The 19,422-nt window shown below is 34.9% G+C and overlaps 1 protein-coding gene across 1 annotated transcript in view; it reads right to left on the reverse strand.

Moving 5' to 3' along the window:
- FUT8 (fucosyltransferase 8) overlaps positions 1 to 19,422 on the reverse strand; it is a 159,639-nt gene that overhangs the window by 23,597 nt on the left and 116,620 nt on the right. The gene's annotated exons all lie outside the window — the stretch shown is intronic.

The raw sequence follows: 19,422 nt of genomic DNA on the forward strand, positions 1-19,422 counted from the left end.
GAAACTTATACAACATTGTAAAGCAATTATAATCCAATAAAGATTAAAAAAAAAAAAGAATGGTATCTGGCACTCAAAGCATCTAATCAGAGAATAACCATATCGCCAGTGGACACGGCTCCCTAGGCAAAGGTTCTGTTCTTTATAATTGTTTTTTAAAAATTTTTATTGGAGTACAGTTGATTTACAATGTTGTGTTACTTCTGCTGTTAAGAGAAGGACAAATATTGTATGATATCACTTATATGTGGAACCTATAATTGTTGCTTTTGAATTAGACACAGTGTTCTCAAAACTTCCAGCTTGCCATTATAGCAAATGGCTCTTGCATACTTTCATGACAGACCACAATGACTCTAGAGATATCTAAAGATTACAATTTTAAGACAAGCATCTCTCTCTTTTGAAGAAAAAAATTTGATACTTCTAAAGTTTTTTTTTTTTTTTCTTGGCCAAAATTAGACCTATTATATTCTCAATGATGATGAATAGAATCTGTGTTGATTGTTTACCTGGATATTTTAAATTTAAAGTTAGAACAGAGATAGAGAATTTCTGTAGATGACGATTGGTTTAAAAACCCGACTTCTATATACCATTAATGTTACTGCTGTTCTTTATAATGCAATGAGAACAAACCAAAATGTGATAGACAGCATCCTTAGAGTTTACGTCACATACTAAAGACCACATAGTAATAACTAGAAAATACAAAGATATCAGGCAGAAGGATTTCACAAATATAAAACGTACTGACTTAAATTTTCAATAACAAAAAGTATTAACCTGAACATACAAAATAACTCCAGTTAAGATGTTGTCATTGTGCATAATAAATTAGAATCACAGTTAAACACTGGACTGTCAAAGAAAGTTAAACACTGGACTGTCAAAGAAAGAATATGTACTTTTCTACATATATGAAAAGTATTTTTAAAATAAATTACATGATCTGGGTATGTGATCACTCAAACCAATTGCATAGTTATTAGAAAGTCGGTATAACTAAGAATTAAAACCTTCTGGTTAATATTCTCTCTCTCTCTCTGATACATAAAACTCATTTCAGGAGTCTTAGAACAAAGCCCTTGAAACATGACATTTGTTGAGGGAATAAATGGGAATAAACAAATTTACTGCCAGTATTTCAGTTCGTCTAGCATGCCAGTTAAGAAAGAGTTGGGCCCCTTTATCAGATGAGAAACTGTAATTCAGAGTGTGTGGGGAAAGAATGAGCTGCATTTTAAATTAAGCTCTAATAGTCTCCCTAAGGCAAGGAAAATTGGGGTGCTTTCCCTGATGTGGAGATGATAAGTATGTATGATAAGTATGTATGAGAGAGGAAAAAATAAGGAAGAAAGGTAGCTCTTTTTTTATAAAAAACAAAGAGGGAAAGAAAGAAAGATCCTAGCTTCTCATATACGACCAAAAACAAAAGCAAAATTAGTACGGCTACCTTCTTTTTGTGATTACTTCCGGAAAAGGTTACTCTAAATGTTCCATGTAACTAGCTCCAAACTTCATTCATGTGAAAGTATTACCTTCTAATTGTCCTAAGACCTCAAACTTCTGTACAGCTAGCCCTATTGACTATTTCATTTCAGAAATGAAAACTATGCTTGTACCTTCAAGACAGAGCTCAGTTTATTTTTATTGACTCTTTTATTCATTCATTCATTCAAATATTTACTGACTACTACTATGTCAAACTCTGTACTAGGCAGAGTATAGAGTGATGACATGGTTCCTGCCTTTCAAGATTTCCAGTTCAAAAACCTCACCCAGAACTAGAAGGCTTTTGGTGAAAGAAAAACAAACAAAATGAAACAAGCCATCATCACGAACAAACATGCTATCCAAAACATATCAACACGCAGCTGCCTAGTAAAATATTAAGAAAGGGGTATTCATATTTATAAATGAAAAAAACTGTCATAGCATGAAAGTTTAGCCTCCTCAATAATGATACATTTCAAAATGAAAGATAATTACACAGTACACACTATGTTAGAAGGTCTTTTCTTTTACTTGGTTTACCACATAACATTTTTTATTCTATTGGAATACACATTCAAAAGAATTTAAATCTGGAAGAGATGCTAGAGATAATCTTATTCAGTGTTTTCTAAACTTCAGTCATTTAAGTATCACCTTTGTAATTCTCCCCATATCCATATACCATCTGTACAATTTCATGTTTTAAAAATGCACTTTTTAAAACTTAAATTGATTTATTTTATAGATGGTAACTAAAAATATAACTTCACTAAAAACAAACCATGTTATTAAACTCTATACAGATACTATTGCTTATAAAGAGCTCTGAGCTCAAGTCAGATTTATATTAAAAAAGACTCTTAGTGAGGTTTTAAGGGGTGATAATTGCCTCTCCCTTTATATCTCCTATGAGTTTGAAACCAAATGAAAAGCAGAGAGAGGAATAAAAAGGCAATCAAAATATCAGCTTGATTACCAATAAAGATGAACTGGAGAATGCAGTTTTGTGTTCTGGATTGATGGTCTCGTGGGTTTCCTAATAGTTCCCACCCAGTCCTAAGCAGAGTTTGTCAACAAAGGCCTTCTATGCACATGGTGGAGGAGGAGCGTGTCTTCTGAGAATGGGCCGCACCATGAGAGGAGCCAGAAAGGGCTTGACCTCACATGTTTGGTTCTTCCTCTTAACTCACCAGTTGTATAACACAGGACTTTCCTTCCAAGTAGAGGTGAAATGAGGTAGACACAGAGCAAAAAAGCACTTCTGTACTTTTCCCTTCTAAGGAATGGAATTAACTTCGCTTCTGTAGAGATTTTTGAGGAATAAACGATCCACAGTATCTGCCTACCTCCATCCCCAAACAACTATCCAGTGTTAAAGAACTATTAAAGGTATCTTGATATCAAATTGAGACTGATATAATCAGAAAGACTGAACAAGCAATAACTCTCTCAGGTATGAGATTCAATGTTCATTTTAATGTTTTATCAGAAAACCACCTCACATTATCACATATGCCACCTAAAGTCACCTCTAGTAATCTGTGTGGTAGGTTTCAGAATTTGGGAAACACAGATTTATTTAAACTGCCTCATTTTCCAGAAGAAATAGACTAAGAGAGGTTAAGAGAACTTCTCAACGGTAATACAGCTAATGATCAGACTCTAGTGTTTACTCCACTACTTGTCTTATCTTCTGCTTTCTGGAACATAAATTTTTAGAAAGCATTTAAGTATGGCCCTGTTGACCAATCAAGAGTGCCCTGCCACTCTAAGAGGACTCTAGTGTTGGTTTAAAAAAAAAAAAAAAAAAAGCACTGCATCAACCTTCTAGCAAGAGAATGTTTCAGATGTACAAATCATACATAAGTCAGCACTATTCGTCTGTAAAGAACCAGTGCAAACTAGCCCGGGCATCACACAACTGACTGCCCAGTTCAACTTGAATTGATTAGGTCATTATTAATTATCTCATATTCAAGACTACCTCTCTTGAGGATAATCCTCTTTTATCAAGTAATTTGCTGAGGGCAGCTCTGGCAGGAGCATAGGTAGCTCTTTGAAAGGGATGATCTCCATAGTTACAGGCAAGTACCTTTAGAAGAGCCCTCTTCCCTGCTAGTCAATTCATGAGAGCCCCATTTAAAAGCACTACTCTGTCATCATTTCATGTAACATTAAGTCAGAGACACCAGCCCTGCAGCTAGTCAATTAGAATTATTAGTCTTCCAAAGACTCAATAGAAAGGGCTTGAGAAGCTTAATATCCACCATAAATGAATGGGTTCTGCTATAATGAAAAATGTTTCAAGGATAGAAAGATTTTGGGTCCCAGTGCATAAGATTTCTTCTGTATTTACTGTCTGTTGTGAGAGAAGCAGCACTCAGGAGGGAGAACTCTCCTAAAAACTGAATTCATAGAGCTCAGAACTGTCAAGGCAGAGAGGTTTGGAATAGGGTTGCCAGTTGAGAAAAATCTTCAATAAGACATCACTATCTAGAACTTAAATTCACTTGGTGGGAGGAGGGGGTTATTAGTTAACTTTTTGGTGATTCTGAACCAGAAAAGCTGTCTATTTTTTGGACTCAGGACTCTTAAGATTTCCCTCAGTACCCACACAGGTCCTGGCTTCCTCCAAATAAGTACAGAGCAGTAGAATGAGGTTTTAATTCTCTACCTAAGGGTTGCCTTGAATGGCTATAGCTGCTAGGTGCCATCACATCCAATAGCCATTCCAAAGACTGTGTCAACTGCTGGGATTCATGGCCCTATTTGAGGCTGGAGCAGGGAAAGACATCAAAAAAAAAAAAACAAAGTAAGGCAAATGCTTATTCATACAGTACCTTGACTGTAGTGCACAGTGATTAAGAGTATGGGCTTTGGAATTATAAAAATTGGAGCTCAAATCCTCTATCACTTAACAGTTGTGTGACCTTGCATAAGTTATATTTCACTTCACCCCTGTTTCTTCATCTGGAAAATGGCATTGATAATAGCATATTTCTTATCTGTAAAATGGGGTTAATAATAGTATCTTACTCATCAAGTTATTTTGAGGATGAGATATTGCATGGAGAAAGCTGAGCACAATGCCTGACACACAGTAATTCTCAAAAAATGTTAGTTTTGTATCCCGGGATCAGTTCTGCTGAACAATTCTCAAGAATCTGGCTATTGTTTAGTCCAGGAAGAGATTACTTGCCAAAATACCATATTCTCTGAAAAATATATCAAAGTGCCCCATTTCAGTGAGCCAAAGATATACTCCCAAATATACCAGACAAGGAGATATAAGATACACACCCAAAGCAAATCTTATTCATACTGTTTACCATAGGCAATAAAAGAGTGAACAGCAACTCTGACTATCTGAAAGTTCTGATATTCTATCATCACTAACTTGACCAAAATTCTGTGCTATACTGAAAGTACAGAATAGCAGTACGTTGTCTAAACTAGTAATACTTCCTGCTCATATTACAGCAAGGAATTTGTATGATTAAATTATATCCACAAAGACTATCTGGACTTTTGGGATTTACATTTTCTTTGCCACTGTGTGGCCAAATATGACTGACTAAATTCTCACCCAACTCTCTGAGACTTGTTAGAGAAGGCAAGAGTAAAAGACCAAAAGTAAACTAGCTGTGGTGAGACGTCTAGAGGCACGGGGGAGCTTTCTTGATTTTACTTGATTTATAGATGGCCATTAAAAAAAAAAAAAAAAAATCACATAAATGTGTGAGCTCTGTTCTTTTGGATTTTAACATGACGACATTAATATTTATATCCTCATTTAATGACTGAGCTCTGTTCTCATTTAAAATATGAAGGAAAGATATACTATTAAAAAGTGAACATCTGGGCTACTTTCCTTTTGTTTTTCAACCACTGCGGCTGATAGAGATCTCTTCCTGAACTTGAATGAACAACTGTCACCTGCCATATGAATTCCATCACTGCTCTACAAAAGCAACAACTCAAAAGACTGTTATTACTGCCAGTTTGAAGCCTTGAACCAATTGAGTGAAAAGTTCTAAATTCAATCATATGAAACACACTGCAGTGTTAGCAACATTCTTAAGAATTAGCATATCACACTGTGGGAATGACGGTGCAGCATTCTTATGAGGTGCTTCCTTCTTTTACTAGCAACAGAAATGCCTTGCAAAAGCAACCAGACTCATGGTTCACTGACCTCAATGATATTCTGACAGACTTGACTCTGGATTGAGGACTAAAAGAATAGCTAATGGAAAATATGTAATAATTTAGTGAATTATGCAGCTCAGGATAAAGTAGGCAGGACAGTGTCAAAAGAAAAAAGACCAAAGGTATTTGTTTGCTTTGTACCACTAAACAGGTTTCCTGCAGTCATTCTTAATGTTTCTGAAATAAATTTAGTCATTTAACTTTTATATACATATATGTTACTTTGCCAAGAGGTTCCAGACAGTCCACAGACAGATTGCTCATAAAGGGGATGCTGCCAATAGTTTCTTTGATCATTCAGATTACGCAGGCCCTGTAAGTCCATGGCTAGAGATTTCAGGGGAGTTTGTTGTTTGTTTTTTAGTAATACTTTCTCCTAACTCAGAACCTCCTACTAACCCAAAGGATCCCAAGGAATCCTTGAACAGCTTTTCTCTTCGGTAAGAAACAAGAGAATGGAGGAATGGAAACCAGTAGAAACAAAGACAAGGCTTAATATCATTAAATTTAGTAAAGAGCCAAACCCCAACCTTTCTTTCCCCCATTCTTGTAAAAAAAAAAAAAAAATCACAATTCCATTCTCATATTCCTCTTATTCTTTCATCACATGTCATGTCTCCTTGAAAGAAATAGCCAGGAGGAAGGACCTCATGGTAATACCAGCCTTTCATTCCTTGAGAATCCCTGCAAGAGGTGATGGAGTGAGCGGGTGCGCTGTCAGGATCTCACTGGATAGAGCTGTCAGCTGGCATGCTGCATTCCCTTTTGCTTTGGGGGAATTTTATAGTTGCCTCTGTGGTTAGCACGTACTTGGAGAGTTAGGAATGTGATATTTCATGTTGGATTTACAGCTACTTGTAATTTTTATGCTGTTATCTTCCAATTATGTTCATCAGGAAGGCCTAATTAGGGTTCCTTGATGATAGGGTAAAGGTCCATCTTAATACCCTAAGATACAAGAATTACAACAAGAAATTCTGGATATTCCATGAGAGAAGAAAATGAAAATACAGTCATTTTGGAAGAAGGAAATAATAACAAAATAGTTAAGACTTTTGTGGGATGTGAGGAGAGAAGACAAATTAAGTGTGGCACCATGCTAAAGCACTGATAAAACAGACAAATATCTTGGCCTACTAAAATAGGGACTGGAACAACAAACCTCCCTCATATTGTATGCTAGACCAATCCATAAAGTTCCAGCAGCTCCAAGAGTCACCCTGCCATCATGCCCATCTTTAGCTCTTGCTGCCACCTCAGACTGCAGAGTACGTCTTCTTTCCCAGCTGCCTCCTCCTCCACTGTGGAAGAAAACAGATGGGCAATGGGGTACGGCTTTACATGACAAGCCACAGCTCCTGCTGTCACTGAGGCTCCAATCTGGTATAAGTCACCTGTTCCTCCCTCATTTCTCCTCTTCTGGGTTGTATTATATCTCTAGAAAGAGAGCTAGTACTTTACAATCTACAGCCTCTGGTGGCAGAGCTGAGAAAAATACTATAAAGACGTTATTCAAAAAATGGCTATATTTTACCCATTCTGGTTTAAATGGAGGAAGAGCAGGGGATATCCATAAATAAAGAAAAAGAACTATGAGGCAAAAGGCATGAAACCTTAATTAATGGAGCATGGAAAGGGGAGGGAGGAGGAAGATAAACATAGCAAACAGGGTAAAGAGGAGAAGTCTGAGATGGAGAGCAGTCTTTTGATTATTACTGCTTAATAAAGATAATACTTTGTACAGGTTTCATACTTCACACGATGGCTCCCATGACACTTTTCGTTTATGCAGGGACTGCACAACCACAACCTTCTTTAGAATCTACACTAGAATTTGCAAAGGAATATGTCTATCACTCCTTTGCCAAGAAGATCCCTACTATTTCTTATTATATGCAACATATTTTTCAACCTGTAGATAGTTATCTATCAATAAGCCACAAAGTCTTACCTGGTAGATCTCTAAATCAGAGGCCACCATTTATCATAATCCTATCTTCATCTCAACTGATAAGGATTCTGGCAGGGATATGCGTCCAGAGTCTGTTCTTTCCATATGCTTTACTCCTTGTCAATCACCCATGCTATAAGCCACTTCTAACACAGTTCCTGCGTCCACCCCCTCCCCACCTCATCTCTCTATTAGCATCTTGAATTAAGAGCTAACATTTGCTGAACTCCTACTATATGCTAGGTACTACACTGAACATTTTCCATACATTATCCCAATTAGTCTACAAAGTCTTTATGAGGTGAGTACTCATTTTACAGACGAAGTTAACTCAGTCTGTTCAAGGCCACCCAGCTAGCATTCAGAAATAGGAGCTGAACTTAGACATTCTGATTCCAGAGTTTAAAGTCTTACTCCAACCCTACTCCATTACCTTAAAGTTTCAGAGAAAGCCAAAGTGACTCCTCCTGTAATGAAAAACAGAGGCGGGAGGGGGCCAGGCTCCAAGTGTGAGTTTAAATAGCCAAAGGAAGAGGTAACGGAACTCCCATGTGTAAGGTACAGATCTCTCTCTACAGAGTGCACTGGATCTAGAAATTAATATTAAGTAAAGGATATAAAAACTTCAAACAGCTGTCATGTGTACCCATATAAAGCTATTAGAAGCCATGAATTATGGCTTAACAAAACAATTTCATTCATTGTCATTTTGGGTTCACACTGGGATCCCATAAGAAACAAAAACAATAGCTAGAAAGCTGACCTCAAATTTAAATTATTTGTATGAAATAATTAAGGTGCTTTTTAGTCAATTTAAAGCTCATGGTTAAGAGTTAATAATACCTTCACAATTTGATTGTAAAGAGAAAATATGAATTAGACAACCTATGACAGTCTTATTTCCGAATAATGATATAATAAGCTTTCCACGAAGAAGAAATAGCCTACTTCAGAACAAAGAATCAGGAAGCAAAGTTATTATAAAGAGATTTATTAAATTTGTAAACCATTCTCCCTATTATCTATTTACATACTTATTTTCAACTATTAAACATTAAAGCAAAACATATTCTGCAATCTAAAATACTTCTGTCCTTCAAAAATACTTTCACCTTTAATTTCTTAAGTGGTATATTTAGGGATAAATAAAAATAAACAAATTTTAATTTATTCATAAAGACCTTATAAAACTGACTGAAGTATCTACTCCTGTTGATATGATCCACAATTCAGGGTATAATAACTGATGGCATCCAAAATAAACCACAAAATAAATACAAGTAATTTGTATTTTCAGAAAAAATTTCAACCTTGATTATTATAATAATTAACTTTTTTCATGTCAGAAGAATTTCTGAAAGATTAAAAAACATCAGAGAAAGAACTTTTAGAGGGGATACAAAGTAATTTTTAAGTCAATTCAATAGTTTATTAAGTTGAACATACATAAAAGGGGAGATCACAATTGTGTTTATATATAAATAAACTTGTGCAGTTCAACTACTACCTCTTAAGAATGAAAAGAAATAATGTTTTTTAAGAGGATGGAGATCTTCCAAATGATAAGAGGATGATTCTCTTCTATCTGAAAAGATGAAAGTCGAGAGGGGATATGTTCAAAGCCTATAAAAATCATGACAGATTTAGATAATGTGTTTAAGCTGTATTCACCAAACCTTAGAATTAGGAACCTTTCATTGGTGCTTGAAAAAAGTACTTTGAGAATAAATAAAATAAAGCCCATTTTACACAATAGGTAGAATTCTTACAGAACTCAATATCCCAAGAGAAGATAAAAGTCAAAAATGACATGTTTGGGGAAAAATGTAAATGTTCAGACCTTGACATCATGGATGGCAACTATATCTCCCATAAAATCTCACTGAGGACTACTGTCAAATCAGAGTTCTGAACTGGATGAATCAACGATATGACCCAAAATGTCCTTCTTAGGCTTCAATGCACAGGAAACAATATATACAATATAATAAGACTATGTTACATTTTGGCTCTAAAGGATGCTTTTTCTTTGTGTACTAACAAACTATTATTTCTTTTCGTTGCAGTATGGACATAAGAGGCAGATACACCACTGAAACAAGGATACAAGGAAGAAGAATAGAATATTACTTATGCCTGCTGATATTGCTTACTTGGTTAGAATAGATTATAAAATTCATAAAATAAAGGATACTGGAGTTCTGACACTGGTACCTCATAGTTAGGTTTTGTAGAACAAAACTTGTACATGACTATTTGCTCTCACCAGTATCAAACAGCCAAAAAAGGATTTATTGAGAACTGTTTTAGTCAAGGTCACTTGTTGCAAGGACTAGAAACCTGATCAAGTTAGCTCAAGTGAAAAGGACATTACTGAAAGTATATAAGGGAATCGCCAAGAAACAAAGAACAAGAAGTACAACTGTATCTTATAGAAAATGGGAAGCCTGCAATTCTTACTACCTCTCTGTGGCCCCATGGTCTGGGCAGGTCAGCTACACTCTCTGCTAACTGACTTCTCTCTTGCTCGGGGCCCATCTTGTAGCCATCAGCTTTAGACTACAAGACTTTACAACTTAGTCTCACCCTCAGATAAGCTAGAGTCTCTGTCTTGTAATGATACTAACATTTACTGAGACCATGTGCTGAATACTGTGCTAAATGCTTACGAATATTATTTCTCTTAATAACAAAACTACCCTACAGGGCAAGTACACGTACAGATGACCAGTGAAGGAGTTAGAATCCAGACCAATCGGACTCCAGAGCTGGAGTGCTCAACTATAATATTAATTTACCTGTCAACAGGTATCTAATTGGCACAGCCCAGCCTAAAGGATTAGTTTCTCAGGATCAGGTAATCACCTTGGCCTGTACAGCTGTAAATACCTGTGTGCGCATGCATGTGTGTGTGTGTGTGTGTGTGTGTGTGTGTGTGTGTGTGTGTGTGTGTGTGTGTGTGTCAAGGCAGCAAGGACTGTATTGCCCAAATAGATGTTATTAGATGAAGTGTGAGGAGTTAATAACTGATGTATAGTAAACCTTTGGCTTTTAGAATTTAAAATTTTAGGAATTTCACTCTCAGACATAGGGTAATTTTAAGAACCATCCATGTACATATCTCTATCACTGCATTTACCAAGTTGTATTATAATTATGTTTTTGTATCTGTCTCCCGCACAAGTCTGGAATGACGACATAAACCTTAACATATTCATCCTGCTGCCTCATCAACTACCACTAACCCAGGCGTACAAAAGGCACAAAATTAAGTTCTTAGTTGAACGACTGAACTTAATATATAAAGCACTATAATCAACATGAATCCCACAGTCTGCTGTAGGAAATAATCACTTAGTAAGTTAGATGACCATTCAGCATCACAATCTCAACACTATAGGTAAGTTTCGAGATTTGAGAATATCACCAGTTTTACTGCTTTAAGATGCAAAATAGTCAAAACTACTCAGGTACTGCCTTTATTTAAGAACGTTATCTGTCTCTTAGATAACAAATACATGAAAAGTGGTATATAAATACTTGTTAAGCTATATTTATATAACAACCCTATTCTTCTTGTTGCTTGCACAGTACGTCAGAAATATATAGGCATTCTTCCTTGGATCTACCAACCATTTTAAAAATATATACTACCTAAATAGGACAGAACAGGAAAGAAGATAATACTCTTGCTTTTGTGATTTTGTTATGATTTCACTGTACACTTTTTGAGGGAGTTGAATGGACCCAAAGAATTGTCTTTGAGAGTGACAAACACTATAGAATCTATATTTCAGTTATAAAATAATATCAGAATTTGTAGTTAATTTTTACATGATGTACAGAGCTTGATGGAACTGGAAATTATGCTAGAAATGTTTTAGGTATGTTTCATTGCTAGAACAAAGTCTGTTCCTTCATCCAGAATTTGTAAGTTTCACACTTTGTATTACCTGGAAGTAGATAATTAAATTAATTTAAAAGAGTTTCACTTAGACTATTTCTACACATCATAACCCAAAATACAAAAATAAATTGAACCTTACATTTAAAACTAAGATTTTCATGTCCCTTGTTATTGCTGCTTGTGACCATTGCTATCATTATAATAAAACATACTGTACTTTTTTTTTTCAGTTTCAGAGAATTTTCACATATTAGTTCAGCTTATTTGCAACAGAGCTCCTTATTCTCCTTAACAAGACCTACCTTCAAGAGAAACTATCTACCAGAGCTTAACCTACGGAAGTTTTACTGAAGCCTAAGCAACCTGAGGGGAGGGAAATATCCATCTCAAGTTCACTAAAAGACAGACCTAATCATAGGACTATAGAATACTTCCTTTCCCCCATGCCATATTACCACATCAATAGAGCTGCTGAATAATAACAAAGGATTACAGCTGAAAGAACCACCTATTAAAGGAGTCTCTAAGAAAACCTAGGAAAAAACCAAGGGAGATGAAAAAATGAGGACACTAGAGGAAAATTTAGCATCTGACACCACAGCTAATAGTAAACACAGCCTAACTCCTAGCCAGATAAACATAAAACCTCACACTAAAGGCCTATGTATTTCAGTTCAGTTTTTACCTAATACATCATGTCCAGTTTTCGGCAAAAAATTATAAGATATGCTAAAAGGCAAAAAAAGAAAATACAGACTGAAGGAACAAAGCAACCATCAGATCCAGACTCATATATGGCAGACATTTTAGAATGATCAGACCAGGAATTTAAAATAACTATGATTAATATGCTAAGAATTCAAATGAAAAAAGTGGACAAGCAGCAAGAAGAGATGAGTAATATAAGCAAAGAAATGGAAACTCTAAGAAAGAATCAAAAGAAAATGCTAGAAATAAAAAACACTGTAACAGAAATGAAGAATGCCTTTGATGGGCTCATCAGTAGGCTGGACATGACCAATGAAAGAATCAATGAGCTTGAACATATGACAACATAAACTTACAAAACTGACTGGAAAGAGAAAAAAAATGAAAAGGATGAAACAGAATATCCAGGAACTATGAGACAATTACAAAAGGGGAACATATATGTAATGGGAATGCTAGAGGAGAAGAAAGAGAGAAAGGAAGAGAAGAAATATTTGAAGTAATAATGCCAGAGAAGTTCCCAAAATTAATGACAGACACCAATCCACAGATGTAGGAAGCTCAGAGATAAATACCAAAAAAATAAATCTATACCATGAATGTTATACTGAAACTATAGAAAATCAAAGACAAAATCTTGAAAGAAGTCAATGAGGTAGGGGGAAACCTTATCAATAAAGGAACAAGAATAAGAATTACATAGGCCTTCTATTCAGAAACCATGCAAGCAAGAAGGGGGTGGAATAAAATACTTAAGTTTTGAAAGAATGAAAACCCAGCTACTTAGAATTCTGTATTCAGTAAAATTGCCTTCAAAAGTCAAAAGGAATGAAGACTTCCTCAGACAAACAAAAACTGAGGGAATTTGTCACTAGCTTCAGAGAGAAGGAAAATGATATGTCGGAAACTCATATATTCATACACATGTATACAGAAAAGAGTATTAGAGAAGGAACAAATGAAAGTAAAATTAAATCTTTTCTTTTTCAGATTCTTCATTAATCCAAGAGATAACAGTTTGTTCAAAGTAATAACAGCAACAAAATATTTGGTGGTCATAGCTTATAGAAAAGTGAAATAAATGATAACAATGCTTTAACGGACTGGAGGAAGGAATTGGGAATACTCTGTTATAAGGTATTTGAAGCGCTCATAAAGTGGTGGTATACTGTTATTTGAAAGTAGACTTGTAGTAGTTATAAATGTGTATTACAATCTTTAGGGCAACTACTTAAAAGAGAAGTTGTAATTTATATGCTAAGACAGGAGAGAAAATGCGGTCATATATAATGATCAGTTAAAACCAAAGAAGGCAGATGAATAGAGGAAGATAATAAAGAAACAAGGTCAACACATAGAAAAGTCACAAGTATGGTTTATATTAATCCAAGTTTATCAATAATCACTTTAAATGTAAGTGGCCTAAATACTCTGATTAAAAGACAAGGACTGTCAGAGTGGATTAAAAAGCAAGACCCAACTATATGTGTCTACTACTTTTAAGTATGAAGACACAGAGACATTAGAAGTGAAGGGATAGAGAAATATATACTATGCTAACATTAATCAAAAGAAAGCTGGAGTAGCTCTATGAATTTCAGACAAAGCAACAAAAATTACCAGTGATAGAGAGAGGCATTATATAATGACAGAGGGTCAATTCTCCAAGAAGACATCACTATCCTTAAAATGCATGTGTCTATTAAGAAGGTGTAAGATTATATGAGGTAAAACCTGTTAGAATTGGAAGAATAAATTCACTATTTATTTTAATTCAAGGATTATTCACAAATTCACTATTAGTTAGAGATGTCAACACCACTCAATCAGTAATTGCCAGAACCAGCAGGCAGAAAACCAGTACAGATATAATTGAACAGGAAAGTATCATCAATCAACTGGATCTAATTGACATTTATGGAATACTTCATCCAATAACAGCAGAATGCACAGTCTTCTTAAGCGCACAGGGAACGTTCACCAAGTTAGATCATATTCTGGGCCATAAAACACACCTTAACAAATTTAAAAGAACAGATATCATATGAAGTATGCTCTCAGACCACAGTGAAATTAAATGAGCGATCATTAACAGAAAGATAGCTAGAAAATCCTAAGATATTTGCAGATTAAACAACACACTTATAAATAACACAAAAGTCAAAGAAGAAGTCTCAGGAAATTAAAAAACTTTTTGAACTAAATGAAAATGAAAATAAAACATCAAAATTTGTGGGGTGCAGCAAGAGCAGTACTTAGAGGGAAATGTATAGCATTAAATGCACAAATTAAAAAAGGAGAGCCAAAATCAATTATTCAACTTAGGAAACTGGAAAAAGAAGAGTAAATTAAGTCCAAAGTAAGAAGAAAAAATATCAATGAAATTGAAAGTAGGAAAAAATAGAGAAAAATTAACAAAACTAAAAGCTTATTCTTTGAAAAGATCAGTGAAATGGATGAACCTCTAGTCAGGGTAACCAAGAAAAAAGGAGAGAAGACACAAATTACTAATATCAGTAATGAAAGAGGGACCATGGCTACTGAACCTGTGGACATTCAAAGGATAATAAAGGAGTATTGTGGACAACTCTATGCCCACAAATTCAATAACTTAGATAAAATGGAGCAATTCCTTGAAAGACACAGTCTACCAAAATTCATACAAGGAGAAATAAGTCATTTAAATAGGCCTATATTGACCAAAGAAACTGAATAAACAATTAATAACTTTCTAAAACAGAAAGTGTCAAACACAGATCATTTCACTGGTGAATAATACCAAATATTTAAGGAACAAATGATACCAATTCTTTACAATCTGTTCCAGAAAATAGAAGCAGAGTGAGCACTTCCCAACTCATTTTATGAGGATATCATTACACTAACACCAAAACCACAAAAAGACATTATAAGAAAAGAAACAGGCCAATACTTCTCATTAACATAGATGCAAAATTCTCAAGAAAACATTAGCAAATTAAATCTAATAATGTATAAAAAGAATTATACACCATGACTAAGTGGGATATACTCCAGGTTATTCAAGGTTCAACATTTGAAAATCGATTAATGTAATTCATCACATCAACAAACTAAAAAAGAAAAATCGTATGATAATATCAATAGATGCAGAAAAAGTATTCCACAAAATCCAACATCCATTCATGATTCATGATCCAACTCAATCTTTAGATTTAGCACAATCCTAATAAAAATCCCAGCAAATTACTTTCTGGATATCAACAGTGATTCTATAGTTTATATGGAGAGACAAAAGACTCAGAATATCCATCACTATTGAAGAAAAAGGCCAAAGAGCACTGATACTACCTGACTTCTAGACTAACTAAAAAGTGACAGTAATCAAGACAGTGAAAGAATAGACAAATAGATCAATGGAACACCACAAAGAACCCATAAACAGACCCACACAAATAAAGTCAACTGATCTTTGACAAAGGAGCAGAGGCAATCCAATAGAGAAAGGACAGTCTTTCCAACAAATGGTGTTGGAACAAATGGATATCCACAGGCAAAAAAAAAAAAAAAAAAAAATCTAGACACTAACCTTATACCTTTCACAAAAATTAACAGAGATCATAGACCTAAATGTAAAATGCGAAACAATAACACTTTTAGAAGATAAACATAGGAAAAAATCTAGGTGGCCTTTGGTTTGGCAATGAGTTTTCAGATACAACACCAAAAGTACCATCCATAAATGAAAAAACTGAAAAGCTGGACTTCATTAAAATTAAAAACTTTGACTCTGTGAAAGACATTGTTAAAAGAATAAAATGAAAAGCCACAAATGGGAGAAAATATCTGATAAAGGACTTACAACCAAAAATTTAAAAGAGCTCTTAAAACTCAACACTAAGAAAACAACCCTATTATAAAATGGGCAAAAAAGCTGAACAGAGACCTCACCAAAGAAGATATATAGATGGTGAATTAGCATATGAAATGATGTTCAACATTACAGGTCATTAGTACATTGCAAATCGAAACAGGATACCAGTACCTGCCTATTAGAATGGCTAAAATATAAAACAGTGACACCACTAATGCTGGGGAGGATGTGAAGCAAAAGGAACTCTCATTCATTGCTGGTGGGAATGCAAAATGGTAGCGCTACTGTTACGGACTCAATGTTTGTGTCCTCCCGAAACTGATACACTGAAGCTCTAACTTCCAATGTGGTGGTGTTAGGAAGTAGGGCCTTTGGGAGGTAATGATGTTCAAATGAGGTAATGAGAGAGGTCCCCAATGTTGGGATTATTGCCCTTAAGAAGAAGAGGAAGAGACACCAGAGCTTCCTCGCTCTATCATGTGAGGAAACAGCAAGAAGGAAGCTGCCTACAAGCCAGGAAGAGGTCCCTTAAGAAGAACCAAATTTGCTGGCACTCTCACTTTGGACTTGCCAGCCTCCAAAACTGTGAAAAATAGTGTCCTGTTTAAGCCACTCAGTCTGTGTTATTTGGTTATAGCAGCCCAAGCAGACTAAGACAGCCGCTTTGGAAGACAATTTGGCAGTTTCTTACAAAGCTAAACATAGTCTTACCATACAACTCAGCAATCCCTCTCTTAGGTCTTTACCCAAATTAGTTGAAAACTTATGCCCACACAAAAAACTGCATGTGAATGTTTATACCAGCTTTATTCATGACTGCCAAAAATTGAAAGCAACAAAGATGTCCCTCAATAGGTGAATGGATACATGTTTATCCATACAATTCAATAATATTAGCAATAAAAACAAATGCGCTGTCAAGCCACAAAAAGACATAGAGGAACCGTTTTAAAAAAAGAGCAGTCAGAAAAGACTTATAACATATGATTCCAACTATATGACATTCTGGAAAAAGCAAAATTATAAAGACAGAAAAATCGGTGACTGACAGAGACGGTGATTAGAGAGAGGAGTGAATAGGTGGAACACGGGATTTTGAGGGCAATCAAACTATTCTGTATGATTATGTAATGGTAGATGCACGACATTATGCATTTAGCAAAACGCACAGAACTATACTACACAAAGACCGAACCCCAATGTAAACTACAGACTTTAGTTAATAATAATGAATCAACATTGGTTCATCAATTGTAACAAATGTACCACATCAATGCAAATGTTAACAACAGGGGAACTGGACCATGGAAGGAGAAAAAGGAAGGAAAAAAGAGGGAACTCTGTACTTTCTAACAAATATTTTTGTAAACCTAAAACTGCTCTGAGAAATAAAGTCTATTAATTAAAAAATACAGGCATTCAAAAAAGACTAAAAGAATACACACATACACACATATATTTAAGTCGTATTTTTATTTTCTTTTCATATTTTCTAAACTTTATGGGTTTTTCAACAATAGGTATTCATTGCTTTATATTTTTAAAAATTATTTTAAAATAATTATGCCAAATAGAAGGAGTACATTTAGCATTAAGCGAACAACAATATGATCCAGATGAAACTAAATCCAGAAAATTCTGATCTTTGACACTTTATCCAATTAACACAATCTCTAATCCTTCTTTTTCTTGTTTTATATTAATTAAAAATCATGCTACCTCCCCCTGGGATTGTTTTCTGGAGAGAACAAATGAGGAAAGTGCTTTAAAAATTAAAAACAAAGATACCATAGAAACTGTTAAAAATTATGAATGTTGAGAAAAAAATAAAGTCTTTCCTTTGACTGAAGAGGGAGCTAGGTCTGGGAAGGTTTCAATGAAACCTCTAACCAACTAATAAAGGCTAAACTTATCACAAATTACAAGCACAAAGAGAGTGTTCTATTAAATCAAAGGCTTTTTCAGTTGAACTGAAAGGATACGTGGAGAAACAGCTTAAATTCAATAAAGTATGAGGCATAAGTTACCTGAAACCTCTCCCCTGGAAAGAAACTTGTTCTATCTCGAAGTATTTAATTTCTACTTCAGGGCAGATGCTTTCAAGTTCACAACCTTAAGGATTTTCTGGTCAATATTGATACGAAGGCTATAATTTGATATAAGTGGAAATACAGCTTTCTCAAAGTCCTCTGTCTTCTATGGCAAACAGAGACATAAAATTTGCCCTTATATATAACAGTTTCTTACTCTTTGCTAATTGATAGAATTTTAAGGCTTAAAAGAAACCAAAGAGATAATCAAGCCCCTTTCTCTATTTATTATCTCCAGACTGTTGTTAACAAAACAACTTTTAAAATTAACAACATTAATCCTTTATTGAAGTGCCTTTCATGTAATAATATGTCATATCCATTAACAGACCTCAACCATTCACTTAAGCCCATCTAAGTAGCTTGATCAGGTTCCATTAAAATAATGTACGGTTTCTTTCATTCCAGCATGACATAGCTGAAGATTTATTTCATATTGAACTTTTTAAAAAAATGGACTCAAGAACAGGTGTCTCAGGCTAGATTCAGGACTGCATAAATAAGCTTTGTGTTAGGGGATGATAAGAATACATTTAAAATTTTAAGTGAAGAACGCCAGGCACCAGAGGCAAAAAGCATGCAGTTTTTAAAAAGTGCTAAATAAAGCCAGCTGCCAAAAAGGGCAAGCTCACTGGTGGTTACAGCTGTTCACCATGATGCAACAATAACACGAAAGTTCTCTATTTCTTGAGGTATGTCTTATCCACTTGGTGGACTATGGCCTCTGCACATCATTTTTCTATACCCTGGGGTTAAGTTACCAAAGTGAACGAAAAGTTACTTTTTGCATGTCTACCATTTAATATTACCTACAATTACATCTCTTCTAATTAACTTAGGAGAGTTGACTGCATGATTCTTACTGTTCTATTTAATGGCCTCTGAGAGAATGTCAATTCTTCCATTTAGTGCCAAGAGGGAAAAATCTGTCCAAAACTCTGTTTTGAATTAGGAAATTGGGTATTGGATTGCAAATATGTGTTGTTTCTCATTCCAATGACAAAAGGGACTGTAAAATGACAAGTAAGGGAGAAAAAAAAGAGCCTGAGCTTTTACCTTCTCCTTATTTCTGGTAGTCACTAACCTAAACATAGAAAGGAGGAAGGACCGGAGAAAGCAATGGGCTTTTTAAAAAAATCCACAAACTGAAGTCTTTTTCTGTATCTCTTACCTGTGGTCCCTGTTACAAAATAGTGTTTGATTAATT

This window comes from Lipotes vexillifer, unplaced genomic scaffold, assembly GCF_000442215.2.
Source record: "Lipotes vexillifer unplaced genomic scaffold, Lipotes_vexillifer_v1.1 scaffold629, whole genome shotgun sequence".
Classification (NCBI taxonomy): domain Eukaryota; kingdom Metazoa; phylum Chordata; class Mammalia; order Artiodactyla; family Lipotidae; genus Lipotes; species Lipotes vexillifer.